This window comes from Hylobates moloch, unplaced genomic scaffold (assembly GCF_009828535.3).
Source record: "Hylobates moloch isolate HMO894 unplaced genomic scaffold, HMol_V3 SCAFFOLD_19, whole genome shotgun sequence".
NCBI lineage: Eukaryota > Metazoa > Chordata > Mammalia > Primates > Hylobatidae > Hylobates > Hylobates moloch.
Window position 1 is genome coordinate 6,767,447 of NW_026652294.1, and position 12,436 is coordinate 6,779,882.

General features: G+C 50.4%; 2 protein-coding genes across 3 annotated transcripts in view; one reads left to right on the plus strand and one right to left on the minus strand.

The window, feature by feature from the left end:
- The window catches only part of CRYBB2 (crystallin beta B2), a 679,427-nt gene that overhangs the window by 265,544 nt on the left and 401,447 nt on the right, over positions 1-12,436 (plus strand). The gene's annotated exons all lie outside the window — the stretch shown is intronic.
- The window catches only part of KIAA1671 (KIAA1671 ortholog), a 247,451-nt gene that overhangs the window by 234,341 nt on the left and 674 nt on the right, over positions 1-12,436 (minus strand). The gene's annotated exons all lie outside the window — the stretch shown is intronic.

Below are 12,436 nucleotides of genomic sequence, written 5' to 3' on the forward strand. Positions count from 1 at the left end.
GAGGAGAGAGAATCACTTGAGCCTGGGAAATGGAAGTTGCAGTGAGCTGTGATAGCGCCACTGGACCCCAGCCTGGGTGACAGAACAATACCCTGTCTCAAAAATAACAAATAAAAAAAAGAGTACATAAGAAAATGATGAGCACAGGGCCTAGGACAGAGTTAATACTCACTTGTTATTTTTGGTTTTTGTGGGGTTTGTTTGTTTTTTGTTTTTTGTTGAGACAGCGTCTCCCTCTGTCTCCCAGGCTGGAGTGCAGTAGCACAATCTCAGCTCACTGCAACCTCTGCCTCCCAGGTTCAAGCAATTCTCCTGCCTCAGCCTCCCAAGTAGCTAGGACTATAGGCATGCCCCACCATGCCTAGTTAATTTTTGTATTTTTAGTAGAGACAGGGTTTTGCCACGTTGGCCAGGCTGGTCTCAAAATCCTGACCCCAAGTCATCCGCCTGCCTTGGCCTCCCAAAGTGCTGGGATTACACATGTGGGCCACCGTGTCCAGCCCTATTTTTGTTTTACTACAGATAACATTATTATTCTCAAAAGTGGGGTCTGCATAAAGATGAGAGGCAGCCTCAGTTATCTCCTGCAAACTTCTTTTTTTTTTTTTGAGACAGAGTCTCACTCTGTTGCCCAGGCTGGAGTGCAGCGGCACGATCTTGGCTCACTGCAAGCTCCGCCTCCCAGGTTCACGCCATTCTCCTGCCTCAGCCTCCTGAGTAGCTGGGACTACAAGCGCCCGCCACCATGCCCAGCTAATTTTTTGTATTTTTAGTAGAGACAAGGTTTCACCATGTTAGCCAGGATGGTCTTGATCTCCTGACCTCGTGATCTGCCCGCCTCATCCTACCAAAGTGCTGGGATGACAGGTGTGAGCCACCACACCTGGCCTATCTCCTGCAAACTTATAAAGGCAAAGAGTCCAAGCAGAAGCCAGCGCGCAGGTCGAGGGCTGTCGTTTCTCACCACCCATGACACAGTGGCCCATCTGAACAATGTGCAGACAGGAAATGCTAAGAGAAGTGGGGCCAGGCTGGGCACGGTGGCTCACGCTTGTAATCCCAGCACTTTGGGAGGCCGAGGCGGGCGGATCATGAGGTCAGGAGATCGAGACCACGGTGAAACCCTGTCTCTACTAAAAATATAAAAAAAAAGAATCGGCCGGGCGTGGTGGCGGGCGCCTGTAGTCCCAGCTACTCAGGGAGGCTGAGGCAGGAGAATGGCGTGGGCCCGGGAGGCGGAGCTTGCAGTGAGCCGAGATCGCGCCACTGCACTCCAGCCTGGGCGGCAGAGCGAGACTCCGCCTCAAAAAAAAAAAAAAAAAAAAAAAAAAAAAAAGAGAAGTGGGGCCAGCTGCCCAGGGTCACACAGGAAGCAACCCCAGATGTTCCCTCCCCACCCAGCTTACTTTGGAAACCCACCCCTGACACCGAGCAGATTCTCATTCTCCCCAAACTTGGCATGACATCAATACATGATACTTTTTTTTTTTTTTTGAGATGGAGTTTCACTCTTGTTGCCCAGGCTGGAGTGCAGTGGCGTGATCTCGGCTCACTGCAAGCTCCGCCTCCCAGGTTCAAGTGATTCTCCTGCCTCAGCCTCCCAAGTAGCTGGGATTACAGGTGTCCGCCACCCCGGCTAATTTTTTGTATGTTTAGTAGAGATGGGGTTTCGCCATGTTCGGCAGGATGGTCTCAAACTCCTGACCTCAGGTGATCCACCCGCCTCGGCCTCCCAATACATGATACATTTTTATGGAGAGATGCCCAACTGAAGGAGAGAGTGAGTGGCCTCTAACCCTGCAGCTAGCTCAGTGACTCCCGTGGATACTCATAAACCTGGGCTCCCAGAAGCCTGCTGAGTGCATTCATAGTGGCGCCATGTGAATACTTCTTAGATCAGAGCTCCCCATGACTCTTCTCTGGCTGGGTCAGGGCTGCTTCAGGACTCAGGAGGGCTGTGTGGTTGGTAAAGGCACTTTGGACATCCTCAAAGGCCTGCTCTGGGCTGACCCATATCAGCTACAGCAGAAGGGGGAAAGCACACCGGCTCAGAAGCAGGACCCCAAAAAGCATCTGCTTCTCATCACTCTTTTCCCCAAGGCCCTGGTGGCTCCCAGGAAGGGAAGCAACCTCTCTGGGCCTCCGCAGACTAATAATAATGCTAGTCATCCTAACAATACTAGCTAAGGTTCATGTAAATTAATTAGCAAGTACTATATGTTAACACATTTAATGCTTGTCAACCGCATGAGGCAGGCTCTGTTATTACTCCCAGCTTACAGATGAGAAAACTGAGGCCCAGAGTGGTTAACTGCCTTGCATAAGGCCACACAGCTGGTAAGCGGTGGAGCTGGGATTTGAATCCAAGCAGTCTGGCTCCAGGTTCCCTGCAATATTCCCAAGGGAATGGGTGGCAGAATTCCTCATTCTGCCCCTATCAGGACCCCCCTCAGTGCCATGCCAATCCTCACAGCCACCATCTGGTTATCATCTACCTCAGGCCAAGCATTTCAGTCCTCGTTAATGGGCACAAGCACACTGTGTCCCTTTTACAGACAGGCAAACTGAGGCTGAGGGATGTGATGAGGCTGATCAAAAGTCACGTGGCCCAGCCGGGCGCGGTGGCTCACGCTTGTAATCCCAGCACTTTGGGAGGCCGAGGCGGGCGGATCACGAGGTCAGGAGATCGAGACCACGGTGAAACCCTGTCTCTACTAAAAATACAAAAAAATTAGCCAGGCGTGGTGGCAGGCGCTTGTAGTCCCAGCTACTCGGAGAGGCTGAGGCAGGAGAATGGCGTGAACCCGGGAGGCAGAGCTTGCAGTGAGCCGAGATTGAGCCACTGCACTCCAGCCTGGGTGAAAAAGCAAGACTCCGTCTCAAAAAAAAAAAAAAGTCATGTGGCCCATAACGGGCAGAGCTGGGATTCAAACCCAGGCCTATCCCTCCCAGTCTCACCTTGGCATCGCTGCATTCTCTCACTCTACTGGCTGCAGGTATCACTGCTTAAGGAATTGTAAGCCAGCTCCAGCACAAAAATCATTATCAAGATAATCATCCCTCATTTCCCACCTCACCTCATAGGTATAAAGCACCTTCTTATGCAGTAATATCTCTGAGCTTCCCAGCAGCTCGCCAGAGAAAACAAATTATTCCCATTTTCCAGATAAGGAAACTGAGACTCAGTTGGTGAACTGCCTGTCTCTGGTTATAAACTCAAACCAGGTCTCCTTACCCAGAGCCTCTGCTCTGCAACCACTTGTCCCACACAAATCATGAGCCATGATTCTTACCCATGCCCTCCAGGCAGACCCTCTACTCCTGCAAGGACCCCTACCCCATCAGAAACATAACTGTGGCAGGTTCTATTATTGCTCAGCAAATATTTCTTCAGCCTCCATGAGAGGAGTAGACTTCAACTCATTGATGTCAGGCTTGCCATGTGACTTGCTTCAGCCTATAGCATGAGAGCAGAAGTGACAGCTTCTCAATTCAGAATGGAGGCTTCTGTTGTCCACCACAGAAGAGCATGCCCTGGCTGGCTGCCACCCTTCAGCCTGTGAATCTGGATGAAGATTCACGAGCCAGACCTGAACCCAATCCAAAGCCTAGGGCCAGCCTTGCTGGCGAAGCCTAGCTAAGGTCAGCCAAGCTACCTGCTGACTCGTGAGCATGAAACAAATGTTTGCTGTTAAAGGCCACTGTGATGTAGATGTTTGTTACACAGTATGATCACAGAAAAGCTTGACTAATACAGGGACCACGTATGTCCAGAAAGACTCGTGTGTACATGGGCAAATATCTTCCGAGACAGAGTCTCCAGCAGTTTGTATTAAAACCCAAGGGCCAGGCTGGGTGTGGTGGCTCACATCTGTAATCCTAGCACTTTGGGAGGCTGAGGCAGCAGGATCGCTTGAAGAGTTTGAAACCAGCCTGGGTAATGTGGCAAAATCTCGCCTCTACAAAAATACAAAAAATTAGCCAGGCGTGGTGGTGCATGCCTGTAATCCCAGCTACTTGGGAAGCTGAGGTGCAAGGACCACCTGAGCCCAGGAGGTCGAGACTGCAGTGAACTGAGATCGCACCACTGCATTGCAGCCTGGATGAAAGAGCAAGACCCTGTCTCAAAACAAAAACAACAACAACAAAAAGAACCCCAAGGGCAACAAAATATTGTGTCACTTATAAGAACTCTCACCTTCGCTCAGGGCAGAGGCCATGTCCTATGGCCACAGACAAGAGAGGGCCAAACACTGTTCCTTCTCTCTGAAATACACAAAGAGGCTGTCTCTCGCACAGCTGTGGTAAGAGTGTGAAAGGTATAGCCACTCTGCTGGGAAAATGGGCAGGTCAGATCAATGTTCTAAACACCCTTCATCCCCAAAGTTCCACATCCTGGAAATCTGTCCTCCAGCCTACTGCAACAAATGTGCAAAGACATGTCAACAGGGATGTTTACTGCGGCACTGTGTCATAAAAAAAAAAAAAAAAAAAAAAAAAAACCTGAAAAACAACTCAACGTCCATTCATGCACTGGAAATTATTCAGCTTTTTTCTTTTCTTTCCTTTTTTTTTTTTTTTTTTTTGAGACAGAGTCTTGCCCTGTCACCCAGGCTGAAGTGCAGTGGCGCGATCTCAGCTCACTGCAACATCCGCCTTCCTGGGCTCAAGCAATTCTCCTGCCTCAGCCTCCCGAGTAGCTGGGATTACAGGTGCACGCCACCATGCCCAGCTAATTTTTGTATTTTTAGTAGAGATGGGGTTTCACCATGTTGACTAGGCTGGTCTTGAACCCCTGACCTCAAGTGATCTGCCCGGCCTCCCAAAGTGCTGGGATTACAGGCCTGAGCCACCACAGCTGGCCTTATTCAGTTTTTAAAAATAATGAGGTAAATCAACACATTCTGAAATGGGAAAGTACCTAAATCTATTTTCAATTCATGTGTGAAATTATTTGTTTTATTTTATTTATTTATTTATTTTTATTTTTATTTTTTTGAGACGGAGTCTCACTCTGTTGCCAGGCTGGAGTGCAGTAGTGTGATCTCGATTCACTGCAACCTCCCTCCCAGGTTCAAGTGATCCTCCTGCCTCAGCCCCACGAGTAGCTGGGACTACAGGTGCCACCACACGTGGCTAATTTTTGTATTTTTAGTAGAGACGGGGTTTCACCATGTTGGCCAGGCTGGTTTCAAACTCCTGACCTCAAATGATCCACCTGCCTCGGGGCCCCAAAGTGCTGGGATTACAGGCGTGAGCCACCGCGCCCGGCCGTATTTCATATTCTTAATGGAGACATGGCTACAGAACATTTCAAAGGTCACTTAACTGAGCAATTAACAAATGTAGCTGTGATAGCTTCTGCCCAGAAGTCAAGTCCATAATTATTTGCTTATTTGTCTCACCTTGCCTTGCCCCCTTCCTTCTTCTCATACAGTTGACCAGAGGATTCCTAAGGGCAGGTGATCTTTTGAATTTTTCACAAGTAGAGTGCCTTGCCCACATAAGATGCTCAATAAAATATTCATTGCATCGAAGGAAAAATATATATATGTGTGTGTGTGTGTGTGTGTGTGTGTGTGTGTGTGTGTGTGTATGTGCCTCGATTGTTTGTTAGCTTCCTTTATTTTTACTTTTTGAGACAGAGTCTCACTCTATTGCCCAGGCTGGAGTGCAGTGGCACCATCTAGCTCATTGCAAACTCTGCCTCCCAGGTTCAAGTGATTCTCATGCCTCAGCCTCCTGAATAGCTGGGATTACAGGCAACCGCCATCACGCCTGGCTAATTTTTATTTTATTTTATTCTATTTTTTTTTAGTAGAGATGGGGTTTCACCATGTTGGCCATGCTGGTCTCAAACTCCTGCCCTCAAGTGATCTGCCCACCTCGGACTCCCAAAGTGCTGAGATTACAGGTGTGAGTCACTGTGCTTAACCAGCTTCTTTTTATTTTTAATTTTAATTTTTTAAATTTTTATGTATTTATGTATTTATTTATTTGAGACAAGGTCTCACTCTGTCTCAGGCTAAAGTGCAGTGGTGCAATCAAAGCTCACTGCAGCATCAAACTCCTGAGCTCAAGCAATCCTCCTGTCTCAGCCTCTGAATTAGCTGGGACACAGCCTGACACACTGCCAGGCTAATTTTTTTTTTTGGGGGGGACGAAGTTTTGTTCTATCGCTCAGGCTGGAGTGCAGTGGCACAATCTCAGCTCAGGGCAACCTCTGCCTCCCGGGTTCAAGCGATTCTGCTGCCTCAGCCTCCCAAGTAGCTGGGATTACAGGCATGTGCCACCATACCTGGCTTGCATGTGCCACCATACCTGGCTTTTTTTTTTTTTTTTTTTTTTGACGGAGTCTCGCTGTGTCCCCCAGGTTGGAGTGCAGTGACGCAATCTTAGCTCACTGCAAGCTCCGCCTCCCAGGTTCACGCCATTCTCCTGCCTCAGCCTCCTGAGTAGCTGGGACTACAGGCGCCCGCCAACACGCCCGGCTAATTTTTTGTATTTTTAGTAGAAACGGGGTTTCACCGAGTTAGCCAAGATGGTCTCGATCTCCTGACCTCGTGATCCGCCCATCTCGGCCTCCCAAAGTGCTGGGATTACAGGCGTGAGCCACCGCGCCTGGCCTCCTGGCTATTTTTTTGTTTTGTTTTGTATTTTCAGTAGAGAGAGGGTTTTTCCATCTTGGCTAGGCTAATCTCGAACTCCTGACCTCAGGTGATTCACCTGCCTTTGCCTCCCAAAGTGCTGGAATTACAGGCGTGAGCCACTGTGCCTGACCGCCAGACTAATTTTTAAACTTTTTTTTTTTTTTTTTTTGAGACAGAGTCTTGCTCTGTCACCCAGGCTGGATTGCAATGGCATGATCTCAGGTCACCACAACCTCCACCTCCCGAGTTCAAGCGATTCTCCTGCCTCAGCCTCCCGAGTAGCTGGGATTACAGGTGCCCTGCCACCACGCCTGGCTGATTTTTGTATTTTTAGTAGAGACGGGGTTTCACCATGTTGGCCAGGCTGCTCTCAAACTCCTGACCCTCAGGTGATCCGCCCACCTTGGCCTCCCAAAGTGCTGAGATTACAGGCATGAGCCACCTCACTCGGTCTTAAATTGTTTTTTCAGAGACAGAGTCTTGCTATGTTGCCCAGGCTGGTCTCAAACTCCTGGGCTCAAGCAATACTCCCATCTCAGCCTCCCAAAGCGCTGGGATTACAGACGGGAGCCACTGTGCTTGGCCTTAGCTTCTTCTTAAATGGCAGCAGTTTGAGTAGCGAGAATAGGCAGAAGCACCCCTCCTTGTGTTGGGAGCCATGAAGTGGGAAGGGCATGGCTTTGAGGCAGACAGCTTTGGGTTCAATTCCCAGCTCTTCCACTTTCCCACTGCGTGACCTCGCAGCAAATCAATAACCTCTTGAAGCCTCAGTTTCATGAACTGTAAAGTTGAGGGTCTCGAAAACAGGCACTACCTGGGTTTGTTGTAAAATATTAAAAAAAAAAAAAAAGGCCGGGTGCCTGTAATCCCAGCACTTTGGGAGGCCAAGGCGGGTGGATCACATGAGGTCGAGAGTTTGAGACCAGCCTGAACAACATGGAGAAACCCTGTTCTCTAATAAAAATAACAAAATTAGCCAGGCGTGGTGGCACATGCCTATAATCCCAGCTACTTGGGAGGCTGAGATAGGAGAATCATTTGAACCCGGGAGGTGGAGGCTGCAGTAAGCCGAGATCCTGCCATTGCACTCCAGCCTGGGCAATAAGAGCGAAACTCCGTCTCAAAAAAAAAAAAAAAAAAAAAAAAAGGGAACAAAAGAGCTTAGCCCAGATTCTGGCATAACAGCGCTGCTCTGATGCACTACGTGCTTTACCTACATTCTCCCTAGTCCTCTCATTTTACAGAGGAAGAAACTGAGGTCCCAGGGGAACATGGCTTGTCTAGGTTCACACCCCTATAATCTGGATGGGTGAGTGGAAGAAGGAGTGTGAACTCCTGGACAGGGATGCTCCTGCCCTCCTCTCTGCCCCAAACCTGCCAAAGCCTTCAGGTTTAGAAATTCAGGGAGTGTCTGGGGTATAAAAGGAATTTTTGCTGCCCATGGTCTTTTATTCACTCAGCACACCCTGAATTCTGGGTATATCAGTTGGCATGCAGTTCTCCAGGCGATCTATGCCTTTGCCAGTGCTGTTGCTTCTGCCTGCAATGTCCCCAGCCCTCCCTCCTACTCATCCTTTAAGACTCAAGTATCACCTGTGGGTCACTCCCTCTCTCCCCCCAACACACACATGCACACACCAGGTTGAGCAAAGCACCACCCACCTGGAACTTATCCTGATGACAGGCTATAGTGATAATAATCATACCACCCCTTACAGAGCATAGACACAGGGCCTAGCACTGTCCATACACTGCTTCGTTAAACTCACATAACAACCTTTTGAGAATGGGAGTATCCTATCATGAGCCCTTTTTACAGATAGGGAAGTCGAGTCTCAAAACCATAACCATGCCCAAGGCCACAGCTAGGAGCAGGCAGGGCCAGGGTTTGCCCTGGAGTATCTCTGGCTGACTCCCTCCCTCCCTTCTTTTTTTTTTTTTTTTTTTTGAGACAGTCTCGCTCTGTCGCCCAGGCTGGAGTGCAGTGGAGCGATCTTGGCTCACTGCAAGCTCTGCCTGGCCGGTTCACGCCATTCTCCTGCCTCAGCCTCCCAAGTAGCTGGGACTACAGGCGCCCGCCACCATGCCCGGCTAATTTTTTGTTTTCGTATTTTTAGTAGAGACAGGGTTTCACCGTGTTAGCCAGGATGGTCTCTATCTCCCGATCTCATGATCCATCCGCCTCGGCCTCTCAAAGTGCTGGGATTACAGGCATGAGCCACTGCACCCGGCTGGGTGGCTCCCTCCTTTCTATCTCTGCCTCCTCCTGGAAGGCTCCTTCAATTTATCCCCTCTACACCCAGCTCAAACCCACCTTCCTCTGTTGCTTCTCTACTGCTTAACCTGAACCCAAATATTCACTAGTTGCAAGTTGAGAGTTCAAATTCCTGCTTTGCCACTGCTGCCTGGCAAAGGCCTCACTATGCCACAGAGGCCTGCATCAGTGAAATGGGAATAATGTGCCCCATGTCTCCCCACAGGAAGTCCTTGAGGACTGGCATGTTTTATACCTACCCCTGAACGGGCAGAGGGTTCTAAAGCAGGTTTGCTAAACTGAATTCAGTACTGATACCACCCCCTCTGAGGGGTTTCCTTACCCCAGGTAGACTGTTACACCCACCTTGAGGAAGGGATCTTCAAAGTGAGTGGCTCTCTAAATGTAACACTGATGAATGTCAAAGTTGTCAGTGAGCACCCTTCAACACCATTGGTCTCTATGTCCAGTCCACCATGGTCTCTCACCAGGATTTTTCTTTTCTTTTCTTTTCTTTTTTTTTTTTTTTGAGACGAAGTCTCACTCTGTCGCCCAGGCTGGAGTGCAGTGGCGTGATCTCGTCTCATTGCAAGCTCCACCTCCCGGATTCACGCCATTCTCCTGCCTCAGCCTCCCGAGTAGCCAGGAGTACAGGCACCTGCCCCGCGCCTGGCTAATTTTTCTGTATTTTTAGTAGAGATGGGGTTTCACCATGTTAGCCAGGATGGTCTCGATCTCCTGACCTCGTGATCAGCCTGCCTTGGCCTCCCAAAGTGCTGGGATTACAGGCGTGAGCCATCGCACTTGGCCTCTCACCTGGATTTTTCTAGCAGCCTGCTTACTGGCCCCCAGCCTCCTGGCATGACCCTCCAATCATCCAGCCTCCTCACATCAGCCAGGGCAAGCTTCCCAAAACACACATCTGACCCTGCCCCTCACCTGCAGAGACCCTTCCACTGTGATCCACAGCACCCCACGCTCCAGGAATAAAGTCCAAACCACTAAGCATGGCCGGCCTGGCCCCAGTCAACACCCTAGGCACTCCTCTACCTCCAGGCTTCTGCACAAGCTGTTCCATTTCTGCAGCCCATAACACCAACCTCTTCCCACTGGCTGTCGAGAAAACTAAACTCTCTGACCCGCATCCGTCCTTATAGCCAAAGGCATCAGCGCCTCCTCCTATGATCATAGTTCTTCCCTTCCAGACAAGTGCATATGTTCACAAAGACTTTCAGGACATAAAGTATCCCCTTTAAGGATGTGGCTGCTAGCCTCGTCTTTGACACAGTGTCTTGAAATATTTGTTGAAGGAACAAATGATGAATGAATGAATGAATGCACATATAAAATATCCCTGTGAGGCTCTGTTTCTGAGTTGGTCAGAGATGTAGCCTGGCGAGGAGAAATGCTCAGACCAGACAACTGGCTCCTTCATTCTCCTGCCAAGGTCAGCCTTCAATAAAAAACAGCCCCGGCCGGGCGCGGTGGCTCACACCTGTAATCCCAGCACTTTGGGAGGCAGAGGCGGGAAGATCACCTAAGGTCAGAAGTTTGGGATCAGCCTGGCCAACATGGTGAAACCCTATCTCTATTAAAAATACAAATATTGGCCGGGCACGGTGGCTCACGCCTGTAATCCCAGCACTTTGGGAGGCCAAGGCGGGTGGATCACGAGGTCAGGAGATCGCGACCACGGTGAAACCCCGTCTCTACTAAAATTACAAAAAATTAGCTGGGCGCGGTGGTGGGCGCCTGTAGTCCCAGCTACTCGGGAGGCTGAGGCAGGAGAATGGCGTGAACCCAGGAGGCGGAGCTTGCAGTGAGCCGAGATCGCGCCACTGCACTCCAACCTGGGGGACACAGCGAGACTCTCTCTCAAAAAAAAAAAAAAAAAAAAATACAAATATTAGCAGGGCAGAGTGGCGGGCATCTGTAATCCCAGCTACTCCGGAGGCTGAGGCCAGAGAATCGCTTGAACCCGGGAGGCGGAGCTTGAGCCGAGATCACACCATTGCACTCTAGTCTGGGCTACAGAGCGAGACTCCATCTCAAAAAACAAAACAAAACAAAACAAAACAAAACGAACGACAAAAAAAACAGCCCCTAGGACCTCCAGTGGGGGTAGGGGCAGCTTCCAGCCTCTGAACCTAGGGTGAGAACTGTATCCCCAACATCAAGAATCAGTACTAGACTGCAGGGCAAGCCGACTACTTCATAGCTGGAAAATAACTCCAAGAGGACAGATCCTGAGTTGCCCTAGGCCACACCATTGCTACAGTGCTCCTGACATGGTGCTCAATACATGCTGGTTGATAGAACCAGCCAGTTCATGTGCCCAGCTGAAATATATGTCCAGACACTGCACTGAAACTCTGCACTTCTCTTGGGTAATTGCACCCTTGTCAAGCATGCAAATCCTTTAAAAAGGATCCCCCTGCCAGAACCACCAAGATCTGGGCTTGTGTCTGTACAAATTCCTCGGTAACTGTCCCTGGCTGCAACAGGAAGGAAGGAGGCGCCAGAGTCTGGGGGTGCACACATGTTTGTCCAGGAACCTTGATGGATTAGCAGAGGGAAGGCCAGACCAAGGGAGAAGACTTGTCCAAATGTCTTTGTTACTCATTAGCCAAACCTCAGAGCTTCTCTCTGCAAGGGGGGATCAGAGGGGCAATTAACCCACTTGGAAGAAAGGTTAAGCTAAATAGCTCTCTAATCCTGCAGTTTCAAAAGATAGCAAGTAGGGTTTCTGGAATCTTTAGATACTGTAAGGCAAGCACAGGAGATGGGGCATAGGAAAGGAGAGGCCATAGACTGAGGGAGGCACTGATACTTATAGAGCCCCCACCTGTTTCATACCCTTCATTCCGATCCATCCTACCAGCCTCCTAGAAGAGGCAGAATGCAGACCCTCCTAGGCCAAGCCCATTTTGCCCAGAGGGTCCTTATCTGGACTCAGATAGGTTAAGTGTTTTGCCCAAGGTCACAAAAAAAGGTGCAAAGAAAGTGTTTTTCTTTGTGCAACAGGTACAGTCCTTTCCCTTCCAAAAGATAATGGCTGCTCCTGGCTAGAGAAAGTTCAGTCCCGGCAGGCAGGAAGCCCTGGCCACCTAGGCGTCGCGCGGTGGAGGTCACACGCCTGCTCCGGGACTGGACAAACAGCAGGGTTTTAAGGCGCGGCGCCCCCACTCCCAGGCGAGTGTGTGCCAGCAGGGAGTGAAAAGGTCAGGCTCGGGTGGGGGTCAACGAGCCGCTTCTCATCCCGAGGGCCCCACCCGTGAGCCCGGGTGGGCCGCGCCGCCATCGGGGCGGGGACCACGCGGGCCTGCCTGGGAACAGGGAGACTGAGGCTTAATCCCATCAGGGCGCCTCCGCCCTGGGAAGACAAGCGAAGGGGGGCGCAGGCCAGGCCGAGAGGACGCGTCCGGAGCCTCTGCGTCCGAGGGGCCCCGCGCGCCGCCCCTCTCACACCCCCCAAACCACCCCGCTGTCCTCTGGGCTCCCCTCGACCCGGGTTCCGTCTCGCTCGCCGCCC